Here is a 16858-nt window from a genome sequence, read left to right as displayed (position 1 = left end):
CCAGATGCGGTTATAGAGCCGAGGAGGAAGCCCACGGGGAAGGGGGATCGGCCGAGGAAGCTCTAGCCCAGCGTCAGCCCGATCCGCGGCGACATGTAGCCCCAAAAGCCCCTAGAGCACATCCCTAAAAGGAGGATGCGGAGGATTAGGGTTTCGCGAGGAGAAGCCCAAAAGAGAGCGCGCTAAGAAAGTCCACCAGAATTTTGATTCATAGACACCGGTTTTAAAAACCGCGGTTAAAATCGATGTCTATTAATGAAAAAAAGGCGCTCATAGACATCGGCTAAAAAAACCGATGTCTATGAGCGAAAATCTGCGCTCATAGACATCGGTTTTTGGAAAAACTGGTGTAAAATACTCAAAGACATCGGTTTTTGCTTAAAACCGTTGTTGTTCCACCGATGTTTATGAGGGTTTTTCTTGTAGTGTGCATACTAAACTTATAAAATCTGCACTTGTAAACTTAACCAAATCTGCACTATAAACTTTAAAGAAAACTAGCTAATACTGGCTAAAGAAGACAAATCTCTGTTCGACATAAATAATCTTGATGAAATTATGGCACTGTCACTCAAACCTGAAGATTTCAATACATATAAACTGTACTCAATCATGTCTTAACCTCCTCACTCTATACTTGAACAACCTTAGCATTATCACTAAACAAGGAAACAAGATCTCAAAGCCTAAATATTTTACACCTAAGACCAATTTCTACATGACTATTTTTAAATCGGATACCTCATAAATCTATACATTACAATATACAAAGGAAACTATTATCACACGGAAATCAAGCTTAACATAAATCTGTTTTTGAGTTTAACCAAAAGAAATCTGCAGAACATTTAAATTACACACTTTAGGAACTAAACTAAAACCAAGGTAACCTACGGCTTATTCACCAACAATGTGGACCTTTCCCTTATGCTTTTATATTACTATATACCTAACCTATCTTTTTTTTAATCTTAGCAGACACCCAATTGGTGGTCTAGCTGCTGGGTACATCTACTTCCAAAACCTCCATAATGAATAGGATCAAGCTCCTTCGAATTAAACCCAACAAATCTGTACAGAACTTTGTAAATGGTAGAAGAACAAGAGCATCTTCATTCAAAGCTTATCTACCCTTAAATCTGTCTAAACTTTTAACTGGGATAGAAAGGAGTAAAACATCATCAAAGCCACACGAATTTCCCTAAGAGTCTTGTCTAGAAACTCAAAACCCAACTTATCCCTTTTGCATAACTTAAATTAACAAACACATTATCGATCTAAGAAATAAGAACGAACAAGGCTAAAACATGATCCATGTATCATCTACAGGTTCAGAATCTGTCCTCACAATTTCTACTGTGCTTTTACTTAAATCTATAGTAAAGAAATAGAAAATAAAATCCGATCATGCATATTTAATAGCAAAGGGAATAGCTAGATAGCAAAGGGAAAAGCTAGAAAATACTGCTCAAGCTTTACTAATAGTAGAATTCGAAATATGCTCATGCTTAAATCTATACCAATCACTCTCTTCCTTTCTTTGAGCTTTACTCTCTCTTCCATTCTGTAGTTCTCTAATGCTTGCTCGATTAATAGCAACATCATTATCAAACATATTATATCTTTCAGAATCATCCCTTGAACCTCTTTCTGAATCAAACTACCCGATTTTTACAGCAGAACCCCAATGCTACCATTGAAAGAACTCGCTTAAAACTTGTATCAAAACTCAAAACATGAAACTAAGTAGCATAGAACCCGATCAAAAACACAGAGCACCTACAATCTGTCCCAAGCTTTCGGGAAAAAGAAAGAAACAAGGAATAAAACTTCGGAGCTATCCTACTGCAGGTGAGTAGCAACTTACCCTTGAGTTTCTTGGACTTACAGCCGAAGAAACGATCCTAGGGTTTCGGGGAAGCTCGCGATCTCGGCGTTCTCTTCGTGTACGCGCGTCCTCCTCGACAAGGTGCTCACGAGCTTCTTCTTCACTGTTGCTCGAGAGGAGAAGGTGCACGGGAGGAGGAGATAGAGGTGAAGCCCTAGCCCTCTTCTTCATTTCTGCCTGAGAGAAGCCGACGCCGTCGCCGCGTGCGAGAGGAAAAGGGTTTTTAGGGTTCGGGAAAATAAAACAATTCCTTTTTAAAACTAGGGTTTCATTATCAACTATACCTTAAATAATTTTACTATCTATTCTTAAACAAAACTGCCCGCAGCACACTTGGTTAGCCAGGTTTTAACCAAGTCAGAGATCTCAGCTTTGATTCCTCAACCGCGCACTTTTATTTTCAATTTATTTTACTGTTCCTAACTACTAATTAAATATATATCGCTCCATATATGATTAACAAAACATCCGTAGACCAGATGGTTGGGTTGAGTTTGTTAAGACTCGGGTTCGGGTCCGTGATCTTGGGTTCAAAACCTGGCTTCAACATATATTATTTTTCTTTTTCTTTTTTACTTCTTCCTCTTGGTAAAAATACCAAACGAACTCCAAAAATTACGTAAAAATACTCTAAAAATTCCTAAAAATCTCTAGAATTTTTCTATAGCATTTTAAAATATTTTTAAATTACTTTTGGGACTCGAAATGGAGAAATTTGGGTTGTTATAGACATAGTCATTGGTAATGACTAGAAGGATCAAGTTTTTTGGAAACGTATAGCTAATCACTACAACAAGCATTAGCCCACTGGCACTTTGGCGAGAAGCTATTAGCGACTAAAATCACATTACTATAAATTTACGCTGATGGTAAATGAATTTTATGTAACTTATAATATTTTTATACTCATCTTCAAAGTGGTTGGAGTGACAAGAATGTGTTAGAAAACACACTACATATGTAGAAAGCTAACAACAATAACAAGGATTTCAAGTATATGTATGTATGGAGGGTTTTCAGAGAGTATGAGAACTATGTTCTACAATCAGTTGCTGATTACTCTAGTACAAAGGCAAGGACATCTGAGTAAGGAGGAACACTTCAACATCAAATATAGATACGAATATTGATATGGATGACTCTGAAGTCTGCATTCATCTGATAGGGCAAAAGGCATCGAAGAGGAAAGACAAATCTAAAGTTAAGGGCAACACAATGGAACAAATCATCGATAAATAATGATAAAATATTAAAGAATATCAAATAAAAAAATGACTTTGTGGGAAGCTGAGATCTTTCATAAGGTTTAGATGTATTTTATTTTTTATATATATTATTATAATTTATGTCTTTTATTATAATTTTTGTATACCGTAATATTTATGTAATTTTTTTATTATTAATGTTATTCAATGTTAGTAATTTATGAATTTAAATTTTATAAAATTAATTATATATTAGGTAAAATAGGAAGAAAAGATAAGAAATATATATAATGAATAAGTGTGAGATCACTAAGGAGTAGTTGAGAGATTTTTTTGATAGTGGGCAGATATATGAGGTTTTTTTTTTACTTTTGACGTGATACGGATGTGACAATGAATGAGCTCTCCAAGAGTATCCATGACCAATGGCAGAGCCAGCCCGGGTGATCTACCAGGGCTGATTCCAGGTTGTGGGTAACGACCGCCAACCCCGACACCGTCGCCCCAGGCTAATTCCTCTTTCTCTAGTGTTTTTTTATTTTTTCCACCATAAATTCTAAATTTTATCCTATTCGATACCGTCGGCCCCTGGGCTACAGCCCAGGTAAACCATAACCTCACTCTGTTGTTATCCATGACTATGAATGCTCTTAATCGATGCTATGCACTACCAAGCTCAATCAGTGTTATGCATCGTCCTCGCAGAATCAATTACAGATTAAGTTGAACTCAATTTAATATTTTTTTTTTATTTAAAAATAATTTTAATAATTAAATATTTTAAAAATATATATTCAAAATATAAATTTTAATGAGTAAAATTAAAAGGACTTTTCTTCTTCTAAATCATACATTCCACATTCATTTTTTTATAAAGACAATGGTGCTATGTATAATTATTTAACTGTATTTTTATTATTATCTCTCCATTTAAATTTTGAATCAATTCGATATGTTGTGGTAACTATGTATATTGTGTAGGATCGTAAAGTGCTAGAAGAGGGGGGGGGGTGAATAGTGCTCGTGGCTTTCACTTTCGTTTTGAGATAATCGATCAGAGATACGCAGCGAAATAATAAAAACAATACACAAACACCAAGATTTTACTTGGTTCGGAGCTTATGGCGACTCCTGCTCCAAGGCCCGCATGTAAGAATGCTTTCATTGGGCAATCCACTATCAGTTCGGAAATTACAAGTATAAAACTGAAGTACAATGATTTATATTTTAAGTGCAACAATAAAAGTATACTCACGACTTTTCGGATCTGGAAGGTCGTGCTTTTGGTCGTCAGAGACTCGTCACTACATATTCGGAGTTGGATCGTCGGAGTCACGTCACTAAGTCACAGGTTCATCTTATAGAGCAATGCGCAATAGAAAGATCGTAAAGAGAAGTGTTCTATGCATCAATTCGTGACCTGCTTATATAGGGTCGTTGAAGGAGCCTTCAAGCTCCTTAGAAGACGCCTTCAAGCTCCTTGGAAGGCACCTTCAGCAAACTCTTATCTCCCAAATCTCGGTCGTCGATAAGCTCCACTATGGTTGCTGATTATCCACCCTAAGGCGCCTTCAAGCTCCATGGAAGGCGCCTTCCATCAGTTGTCCAAGGCGCCTTCAGCATACTTGGAAGGTGCCTTCTGCCCTACTTCCTGCGCAATTACAGCCAAGGCACCCAAGGCGCCTCCAACAGCCCTGGAGGCACCTCAGACACTGCTCATCCGAGCCAAACATGCCCAATTTGTTTCATGTAAAATACGTAAGTTCAAGAAACCAACCATACCCTTCAAAATAAAGTTAGCACAATATACACATGAAAAATAAAGCATTTGATAGTCTTCGAACTGTCCGATTTTGACTTCGAGTTTCTCAAAAACCCTAGGTCGAATCGACACTTACTGTTCCCTCATCGGAGAACACATCCTCACCTACTCCTCTTAGGAGAGTTTATCTATTGTCAGATTGATCCTCCAAACCAACTAGAATTTTGCTCAACGTCCGAAGCTTCCGGTCTTCATGCTGGACGTCCGCTCCATGACCCGTCTTGACTTCCACCCGGTTCACAACACCAGGATTTCACCCTAGAGTCCCCGACTCTAGGATTTTGCCCGAAGCTCTCGACCCGCCAAGACTTTCCACCTAGGGTTACCACCCCCTAAAGTTTTCCACTTGCCTAACCGCGGTTAGGACTTTCGCCTAAGAATACTTATGACTTTCTTGCAATCTCATTCAAACTCGTTAGACCACAAATAACCTTAACTTTGAATCCTTTATCATTATCAAAACTCAGGTTCGATCGTCTGATATTTCTTGCACCAACAATCTCCCCCTTTTTTATTATTACAACTAAATTAAAAGTTAAGTAAAACATAACTCGATTATAAAAAGAAAGGCAATTTGTAGAACATAACTATGCACAAGTTAAAAAGATGCAATATTATAAAAAGATGTAATATCAAGTGCAATTAAAAAGATGTAATATTTAGAACAGCTTGTTATAGCTCCCCCTTAATCACTTAAGTTTCACTTTTCTTTAATTACTTAACTTTCACTTTTATCTCCTCCTTTGTCATATATCAAAAAATAGTTGAAATAATTTAAACCAGATAAAAATTTGAGAAAACTCATAGTTAATTTTAATGTCTGATAAAAAATTTAGTTTTAAACAAATGTAACTTAAGTACTTAGCTTGAAAAAGGCTTGTGATAAAAGGTTAGGCTTTAAAAAAATTTAAATTTAGTACTTAGCTTTTTCACCAAACAATTTAGCTTAGTTTTGAAAATAATTACTTTGAAAAACACCTAGCTAAATTAGAAATACTTTGAAAATACTTAGTTTTTTTTTAAAAAAAACTTAGTTAAAATTTAAGCTTTGGAAACACTTAGGTTTAGAACGATTTGATAAACACTTAGCTTTAAGATAATTTTGTTTAAACACTTCGCTTAAAAGTAACACAAAAAAACTACCCTTTAAAAAAAATAAAAACTGAACTTTCTTTTTCAAAAATACTTTTAAATTTTAATGAAAAATATAGCTTTGAAATTTTGAAAAAGAATATTTTAACTTTCAAGTATATTTAACTTGGCTCCTTTCACTCCCCCTTGATTAATGCCAAAAAAATTTTATAAGTTTTAGAGTCCTAGAGTCCAAGCATGAGTGTTAAAAAAAAATCAACATAAACATCTTTCTTAACAAAATGTCTAACCTTTAGATACCAGTTGTTTACCATTAGGTAGTAGCTTTCACTTGGTTAGTCAAATTAAGTAGATGATCCAATTAGTTTGACTAAGCATGGATAACTTAACTTGATTAATTTAATTTTGGTATTTATTACCCAGACTTATGTTGATGCACAGACATAAGCATTCTGAAGTCCAAGTAGTACCGTATGTATCTCACACCATTCTAAGTGTTTTTCATACACAAGCAAGGTAAGCCTAGTGTGCTTGTGAGATACTCTGGCTGAGACCTAGGGCAACATGATTTCTAGGGGGTAAATACCTAAGCTAAGTCCAATCTTTTGAAAGTCTAATAAAATTGGGATTTTGAAAATATTTTTCCTAGAATTTTAAAATCAAGAAATATAAGTTTTGAAATAGCAATAGTAAAGAGGAATATTTTGAAAGTAAACTCTATTCAACTAAACGCATCCCTATTTATCTTCTAAGTGCACTGAACTTAAGTTCAGGTAAGGGTTTTGTAAAAATGTCAGGCAGGTTTGACTTGGACTCAACATAGTTAATTACAATGTCACCCTTAGCTACATGATCCCTTACAAAGTGATGTTTCACTTCTATGTGTTTAGTCCTTGAGTGTTGGATTGGGATTTTGGTTAAGTTTATTGAACTTATATTATTAATTAAAATTTTTGTATTTTTATATTCTAATTGATAGTCCTTTAAGGTATGCATCATCCATAATAGTTGAGATGTGCATTCCCCCATGACTTCAGTAGTGGATAAAACAACACAATGTTGCTTTTTTCTTGACCAACTTACTAGGCACTGACCTAGAAATTGATAGCTTCCACTTGTACTTTTTTCTATCTAGTTTGTACTCGGCATAATCTGAGTCAGAATAGCCAACTAGGTTAAAAGTATTGGTACAGCGAGGCCGGCAAAAGGGGGGTGAATTGCCTGCAAAATAAAAGTATACCCTCCTCGGATTTTTAATTCAAAATAAATAGTAACAATTAAAGGAAAAGGATGAATTAAAATAAAGAAAAGAAATTAACTTGGTTACAACCAAGACGGTTGTTAATCTAAGGTGGTTGAACAGCTCCACTAGAATGTCTCCTTCACTATAGGCAGAGAAGCCTTTTTACACACTAAAAGAGTTCACAAGTTGCTAGGAATTGAATGCTTGATTGAGTAATCATTTCCTAGCTCCAGGGGCCTTTAAATAGCTCTTGAAAATTCTATCTCGAAGGTCCAAGGCGCCTCTAACAAAGGTCCAAGGTACCTCTAACCAAGTCAAGCGGATAAAACTCTATCCGTGCTCAAACGATCGAGTTGACCAGCTTGGAGGTGCCTCAAGCAGTGTTGAAGGTGCCTCCATTGTTTAAGGTGCCTTCAACACTTGTTGGAGGAGCCTCCAAGGTTGAGGACAGCGCAGGCACCTTTAGTACTTCATTGAGGGTGCCTCAAGCTAGCGTTCCAGCTCCTTTAGCCTTCATTTTAGCTTCCGATGCTCCGATAACTTAGGTGATTGTGGCCAACCAGAATAGGGCTCACCCGAACCCAATTTTCGACCTTTTTCTCGAGCAGTCTTCTATCCTGGCTTTACATCCCTCGAACGTCGTGCACATTCTTCTCTCCCACCAGTGTACTCTTCCGTAGCTCTCTCGTCCTTCGGATGCACCGAACCCGTCGACTCCCTTCCTGTGTCGTCCTTCTCGCTAGCTGCGTCTTCCGCTCGACTTCCTGCGCTCCTAAACTCCTGCACACTTAGACATAGAGATCAAAAACAAACATAACCTAACTAACTTGGTTGATCACATCAAAATAACCACGGGGTCTAACAATCTCCCTCTTTTTTATGTGCATCAACCCAAGTTCATGTTAGGGAAAAAGCAAACAAATAGTAATTTTAAGTAAATTACTAAACTTACATTTTAAGTACAAGGATTGCAATAATTTAATTTGCAACATAAGTTAGAAAAAAATTATAATTTTCCTAACTCTCCCTAAACTTAAACTCACTATCTCCCCCTTTGATCACAGCAAAAAGAGTGGGGAACAAAGGAAAAAAAAAATCTAAGTTAAAAATTTTCTAAGTAAGAGAAAAATTCAAGTTTTCTAAGTACAAGATCAGACTAAAATATTTTAATTTAGTAATGTTCTTAAAAACAAATCTTTTTTAGAAAAATTTAGTTAAGATAATTAAAAAAATCTAATTGAGAATTTTTCTAAAAAACATTTTTCTAGAAAAAGATGTTTTTGAAGAATTTCCAAAAAATGTTTAAGAAACTTTTCAAAGTATTATCTATTTTTAATTTTAATACTTTTATCAGAAAGTTAATTAAACATTTTATTTTCAATATTTTGGCTTCGAGGTCATGGCGAGGCACTAGGCCTTCTTAGTTATTGAAGCAACAACCACTTCCTTAGTCAAAGCCTCATAAAGAAATTTTAATGTTTAATGTTCTTCTGAAAGCCTTAACTTAAAGAGATTTTAATCCAGTAAAGATTTTGGAACCCAATATAGATTCCTTGCTACAGGGTTAGTTAAAAACTTAGGGGGTATATAGCCCTTAGGTATTCTTCTAAGTTGACATTGATGTTTTCTTATATACCAATTTAATTTTCCATAAATCTTATTTTTTGATTTTTGAAAAACATTAGTATTTAAACATGCATCATATTTTAACTTTTCAATTTGGAGTTTCAATTTATCATTTTCAGATTTCAAATTATCTAACATTTTATTTAAGTTAGCAATTTCTTTTTCTGATTCAGCTAAGTCTTTAGAAAGAGCTTTAATAAATTGAAACGACTGTTTAGGGTTTAGAGCACGTACGTTACTTACCTTATTTTGTGATGCTCCCCCTTCATCATAGCTTTCCTCTTCTGATGTTCCTCCCCCTTCATCTATGCTCATTTATGAGCTTGACTCTTCTTCTGGCAAAATGGTTGGCGATCAGTGCTAGTCCCGAGAGGGCTTCGACTTCAGATTCGAAGAACGTCGAATCATTCCACGTGGCCTTCAGGATTTTGTGCTTGGAGGAATTTGACTTGTACTTTACCTTCTCCTTGTCTTTTGTCTTTTGCTTTATTTTTAGGCAATCATCCTTGATATGCCCTTCTTCGTTGCAATTGTAGAACCGGACCGTTCTTCTGTTGCGCTGATGCTTTCTCGACTGTCATCGAAATTTATTAGTTTTAAGAAATTTATTGAAACGTTTTACCAGTAGCGTCGCTTCGATTTCGTCGATTGATGCTTCAGAATTGGGATCATCCTTTTCGGCTTGTAGGGCAATGTTAAGGTTCAACTTTTCTACTTGTTGAGGCTCTGCAAGTCAAGACTCGTGAAATTCGAAGGTAGAAATAAACTTTTTAAACTACTTACCTCAAAGTCCTTAGAGATGTAGTAAGCATCTACTAAGGAAGCCCACTCTGGAGTCCTTGGGAAGGCGTTGAGTGCATACCGGATGGAATCTCGGTTTGTTACCGATTCACCGAGATTTGTCAGTTGCGTTATCAGCAACTTGATTCTCGCTTGGAGTTGCGCTACCTTCTCACCGATGTTCATCCAGAGATTCGTCAGCTGAGTCCGGAGGATGTCACGCCTCGCTAGCTTTGCTTCTGAGGTGCCTTCGTGGAGCTCCAAGAATTTATCTCAGAGGTCTTTGGCGAAGTCGTAGCTTCCGATCTGACTTACCTCCTGGGGAGGCAGAACACTGAGCAGGTGAAATTCCATCTTTCCGTTGGCCACGAAATCGGCCTGCTCCTTCTTCGTCCAGTTGCATTCTTCTTTGTCTTTTGGCGATGTATATCCATATTTCATTATTAAAATAATATTGAATTCAGTCTTAAAAAATACCTCCATTTTGCGTTTCCACGTAGTGAAGTCTCCGTCGAACTTCGGGGGATGAATGTTCGCTCCGACCATTATCTTTATCTTTGTACTTCAGTTGGCAGTTAGTCCTTCTGAGGTGGTCAGGCTCTGATACCACTTGTTGGTGCAGGGAGGCTGGCAAGAGGGAGGTGAATTGCTTGCAAAATAAAAGTATACCCTCCTTGGATTTTTAACTCAAAATAAATAGCAACAATTAAAGGAAAAGGCAGAATTAAAATAAGAGACAAGAAATTAACTTGGTTACAACCAAGACGGTAGTTAATCCAAGACGGTTGAACAGCTCCACTAGAATGTCTCCTTCACTGTAGGCGGAGAAGCCTTTTTACACACTAAAACAGTTCACAAGTTGCTAGGAATTGAATGCTTGATTGAGTAATCATTTCCTAGCTCCAGGGGCCTTTAAATAGCTCCTAGAAATTCTATCTCGAAGGTCCAAGGTGCCTCTAACAAAGGTCCAAGATGCCTCTAACCAAGTCAAGCGGATAAAACTCTATCCGCGCTCAAACAGTCGAGTTGGCCAGCTTGGAGGTGCCTCAAGCAGTGTTGAAGGCACCTCCATTGTTTAAGGCGCCTTCAACACTTGTTGGAGGCGCCTCTAAGGTTGAGGACAATGCAGGCACCTTTAGTACTTCATTGAGAGCGCCTCAAGCTAGCGTTCCAGCTCCTTTAGCCTTTATTTTAGCTTCCGATACTCCGATAACTTGGGTGATTTCGGTCAATCGGAATAGGGCTCACCCGAATCCAATTCCTGGCCTTTTCCTCGAGCAGTCTTTCGTCTCGGCTTTACGTCCCTCGAACGTCGCGCACGTTCTTCTCGCCCACCGGTGTACTCTTCCGCAACTCTTTAGTCCTTCGAACGCACCGAGCCCGTCGGCTCCCTTCCCGTGTCGTCCTTCTCGCTAGCTGCGTCTTCCGCTTGACTTTCTTCGCTCCTAAGCTCCTGCACACTTAAACACAGGAATCAAAAACAAACCGGACCTAACTAACTTAGTTGATCATATCAAACCAACCACGGGGTCCAACAAAAAGTGCTAGTCCTAGGGTACCAAAGTCCTACATTTAGGGTTCCCTTAATGTATCCAAGTATTCTTTTAACATTTGTTAGTTGTGATTCTTTTGCACAAAATTAGTACATTGTACACATACCTACTACAAATAGAATATCAGGTCGACTTGCAGTTAGGTATAGTAGACTCCCTATTGCACTTTGATAATATTTTAAGTTTACTGATTTTTCTTCTAAATCATAATCAATTTTAACATTAGTTGTCATTGGGGTATTTATATTTTTAGAATTTTCCATGCCAAACTTTTTAATTAATTCCTTAGCATATTTTGTTTGAAAAATATATATTCCTTCTTTGGTTTGTTTAATTTGTAAGCCTAAGAAAAAATTAAGTTCTCCTACTAAGCTCATTTCAAATTCACTTTCCATTAATTTAGTAAAGTCTTTTAAAAACTTAGTGTTGGTCGAGCCAAAAATTATGTCATCTACGTAAATTTGGACTATAAAGATGTCTTTTTCTAAGATTTTTACAAATAAAGTTTGATCTATTTGCCCTTGTTTAAATCCGTTAGATATTAGATAAGTTGATAGGCGTTCATACCAAGCCCTAGGTACTTTTTAGTCCATATAGGGCTTTCTTTAACCTAAAGACATGATTTAGGTGGTCCAAATCCTCAAATCCTGGGGGTTGACTTACATACACCTCTTTCTTGATGAACTCATTTAAGAATGTAGATTTTACACCCATTTAGTATAATTTGAATTCTTTATGTGCTGCATAGGCTACCAGTATCCTTATGGATTCAAGTCTAGCAACAGGTACATAAGTTTCATCATAGTCTAACCCTTCTACTTGGTCGAACCCTTTTGCTACTAGTCTAGCTTTATTTCTTACTATTTCACCCTTATCATCCAATTTATTTCTAAATACCCATTCAGTGTTAACTATGGTTTTACTTATGGGTTTACGTACAAGTTCCCAAACTTGGTTTCTTTCAAATTGGGCTAACTCCTCTTGCATTGCTAAGATCCAGTCTGGGTTAGGTAAGATCTCTTCTATAGTCTTGGGTTTAATTCTGACTCATGTTTCTATAGGATGATATAGTTCGGACTCCTAGGGTTGGGTCACCCAAAATTTGGTCAGATGGGTGGTTGGAACTTATTCTTGAAGGTCTTATGTTAGGATCAACAACTGGTTCTTGTGCTTTTCTAGATTTAATTTGAATTTCTTCATCATCTTTTATATTTCTTGTATTAATATTTTCTGTATTTCGATTGATATTTTCATTTGTTGGATTAGGTAAGTTATTTTCTTCATCAAAAATCACATTAGTTGTTTCTTCAACTTTTAGGGTATCTTTGTTATACACTCGATAAGCCCTACTGATTGTGGAGTACCCTAAAATGATTCTTGTTGTTGATTTTGATATAAACTTTCCTAAGTAGTCCTTAGTATTTAGAATGTGGACTTTACATCCAAACAGCTTTAAATAATTTAAGCTAGGGATTTTATTATAATATATTTCATATGGAGTTTTATTTTGAAATTTATTGATTAGTACTCTATTTTGAATGTAGCATGCCGTATTTATCGCTTTGGCCCAGAATTGATTATTTAGGTTATATTTGTTTAACATGGTTCTAGCGGCTTCTTGTAGTGTTCTATTTTTTTCGTTCTACTAAACTATTTTGTTGGAAGGTTCCAGGACATGAGAATTCATGATTGTAGCCATTTGATTGGTAAAATTCATTAAACCTATAATTGTCAAATTCCACTCCATGGCCACTACTAATTCTTTTAATTTTAGTATCTTTTTCATTTTCAATTAACTTGTAAAAAGATTCAAATATTTTGTAAGTTTCATCTTTTGTTTTCAAAAATTTTACCCAAGTAAATCTTGAGTAATCATCAATTATAACTAAGTAATATTGGTTTTTACTTAGTGACTTGGCTCCATGTGAATCAAATAGGTCTAAATGTAGGAGTTCAAGTATTGAATTAGTTCTATTTAGGTTGGTTAACTTGTGGGTTGACTTGGTTTGTTTACCTTGTTGACAAGAATTACAGATTGTATTTTCTAAATTTTTTAACATGGGTAAACATTTAACTAGGTCATTTTAACTCATTTTTGAAATGAGTCCGATATGAGTGTGACCCAGTCTTCTGTGCGATAACTTAGTCTCCTCTTGTTGTGTTAGGAGACACTTTAGTGAGGAGGTTGGTAGGTCAATTGTATAGATGTTCTTTATCTTAATTCCCTTAAGTGTAATTTCAGGATTTTTAACATTTTTAATTAAACACTCAAAGTTTGAAAATGTGACTAAGTACCCAGAGTCACATAATTGACTAATGCTAAGCAAGTTGAAATTCAATTGATCAACCAATAAAACTTTTCGAATATAAAAATTGGAACTCAGTTTGATATTACCTGTTCTGATTACCTTAAGTGTTCCGTCATTGTCGAATGCAACTGACCCTAGATTTTTTGAATTCTATCTTGGTGAACTTCAATCAGTCTCTAGTCATGTGTCTGGAGCATCCGCTATTCAACATCCATTGATCCAAAACGTTATGTTCTTACACATAAAGTATTGATTTGGATCCAATTTTTAAAGGATTGTAAGATAGATTTGATTGGGTTCAGCCCCTTCTTTTTTATCTCACCCAATCTAGGTTTTCAAATATATTATTCCTATGGGTGGCTGTGAGATGGTTGATTGAGTTTTAAGTTTAATTTAATTTATTAGAATTATTAAGTTAAGTTAAGTTATGAATTGGTTAAATTGATTAGATTTAATAAATTTATTTGATTTGAATAAGATTTATTAATTTATTTGAATAAGATTTATTAATTGATTTATTTATTAATTAAAATTTATTAATTGATTAATTTATTTATCAATTAAGATTTATTTATTTATTAATTTATTTATTTATTAATTAAGATTTATTCATTGATTAATTAAGATTTATTAATTTATTAAGATGATAATTAAGATTTGAATAATTGACTTATTTAGTTTTATTCTAAATAAAATTTTATTTGAATAATTAAGATTTATTAATTGACTTATTAAGTTTTATTCTAAATTTTACCTAAGTCCATCTCGTCCTTTTCTAAATTATCAATCAGGGAACCTTATAGGTTGTTGTGAGATGATTAGTTTTATCTTTAATTTAGATTATCATCTAAGGATTGATTTACATTTGAGTTAGACTCAGGTTTTACAATCAGTCAATTAAAAATTTATTTCAATGATTGGTTTCCATAATGTGACGAGGCACTAGGCCTTCTTGGGTATGAGATCATCCACCACTTCTAAACAACATCTTTCAAAGAAATTGGATATTAATTTCCTTTCTGAAACCCCTAGGTCTAACTGGTCAAGTGTAAACCAAGCCTAAGTTTTTATCTAACCTAGTCTAAGCATGTATAATAAAGGCAGTAAAACAAGCATCAAACAAATTTATGTTGGTGCGGTTAGCACTAACAATTTAACCCAGGTTTTGATGAATGACAAATCAGGTTAAGTTAGTCTGTTGTTGTCTAACACTCTGATCGAGTGTGCAGGAGAAGTCCAGACAGGTCGACGGGCTGACCGGATGTCTGGCACGAAGCCCAGCTAGGTCGATGGGCTGACCGGATAGCTGGCGAGAAGTCCAAGCGGGTCGACGGGCTGACCGGAAGCTTGGAGAGAAGTCCAGCTAGGTCGACGGGCTGACCGGATAGCTGGCGAGAAGTCTAGACGGGTCGAAGGGCTGACCGGACGTCTGGCAGGTAAGTAAGGTAAGTCACTGGAGGGGAATGACTGCGAGGACGCGTTCCCGGGAAGGGAACATTAGGCGTCGATCCGGCTTAGATCCATTTCGGATATCTAAGTCGAGATCGTGACTAGATTCCGGTCTCGGAAAAATGGAATCTAAGTCATACTCTGTTTTGCTAAGTCATACTTCTTATACTGAACTCATAAACTGTGCTAACACTTTATTTTGCAGGATCTATTTGTCTCGGACTAACCTTATTTTGCAGGAAAGTTGTTCGCTGGAAAAAGGTGGTCCGGGCGCCCGGGAGGCACCCGGGCGCCCTGGAGGCAAAAATTATCCTAATCGCGTGTCGCCACTTGGAGCTCGCTGGTTGGACTTGCCACGTCTCACCAGGGCGCCCGGAAGGGATCCAGGGCGCCCCGAGCTTCATATAAAAGATGGGGCGGAGGCAGAGCTGAATTCATCAACACAGAACTCTTAGACTGCTTGCTCTGCTGCTCTATGCTCCAACGACGCTAACGAAGCTCCGACAACGTGCTCTTGTCCTTGTGGTTTTCTTTCTGTCGGTATAGCTTTGTTTTAATTTGTATTAGCATTCCTTGTACTGTCTTTTGTAATCATTATTTCGAATTGCTAGTGAATTGCCCAACGAAAGTACTCACGAAGTACGGGCCTTCAAGTAGGAGTTGTCACAGGCTCCGAACGAAGTAAAAAATTACTGTGTCTATTGTTTTTAAATTCCGCTGCGCTTAACTCTTTTTAACGCTGTTTTTCGAATCGATATTCACCCCCCCTCTATTGACGTTTCACGATCCAACAAGTGGTATCAGAGCAGGTACCGCTCTGATTTGGTGCAACCACCAATCAAGCAAAGGGGGGGTTGTTTTAAAGGAAAAAAAATTAGATATTGTTTGTCTTTTAAATAAAACCTTACGCCTTTCATTTTTTTCCCTCCAAAACGGTTTTTGAAAAATCCATCGCCATCTCTTCCCCATTGTTTAGTATTTAAAAAATATTATATTTTCAAAATTTTGAAATAATATTTTTTTCAAATATTTTATTAATATTTTATTATTTTTTCTGAAAATAGTGAAATATTATTTTTTTCAGCACTGCTAATCCAAGACCAAGTCTTGGGATTTTTTTATGTTTCTCTGTGTGCAAGAATAATGACTCTTCAAGAAGGACGAAACCCTCATGAACCACCACCATACGATCAAGATTTCAACTATTGGAAGCGATTAATGGAATGCTTCTTAGGAAGCGTAAACTTTGATTATTGGCTGATATTGAGAAAACCTTCTCAGAACTCAGAACTAAACACAAATGTAAGTAAAATCATTTGTAATGTTTTACCTAACAATGTTTTATGCAGAGTAAAAAAGTACAAAGATGCACATGAGCTTTGGGCCCAATTGATCAAAATTCACGAGGAGCCGATGGAGCTCGAGGATCAAGTAAAAATCGAATCTGAACTCGGGTTAGATCCAATCGAAAAGCCTACTGAATTAGGGGTTGCGCTCAAGGTTAGTGATATTTACCAAAATACCCCTGCTAATAGTAGTTTAGAAAATATGAGTATTGATCTGATTATTTCTGAAAATATATGTGAAAATAATGTAGTTGACAATAATTACAAAAATACCCCTAGGATATTATCTGATAAAACAAATCCAATTAATTTTAAAAATTCAAACTTGAACCTAAACAAATCTGAAAACTCAAATGATAGAGATGACAAGGTGAATATTGATCTAGATAAAATTAATAAATTATTTAATATTCTAGACAATATTAATCTAGAAAATCCTATCCAAACCCAAGATAATTTAATTAATAAAAAATTAAATTTTAACGATAAGAATAATCTAATAAATTCCACTAATTATATCAACTTAAAAAATAAAGAAAATATAA

The sequence above is a fragment of the Zingiber officinale genome, chromosome 7A (genome assembly GCF_018446385.1).
Source record: "Zingiber officinale cultivar Zhangliang chromosome 7A, Zo_v1.1, whole genome shotgun sequence".
In the NCBI taxonomy this organism is placed as follows: domain Eukaryota; kingdom Viridiplantae; phylum Streptophyta; class Magnoliopsida; order Zingiberales; family Zingiberaceae; genus Zingiber; species Zingiber officinale.
Note: the sequence above shows the minus strand (reverse complement) of the source record.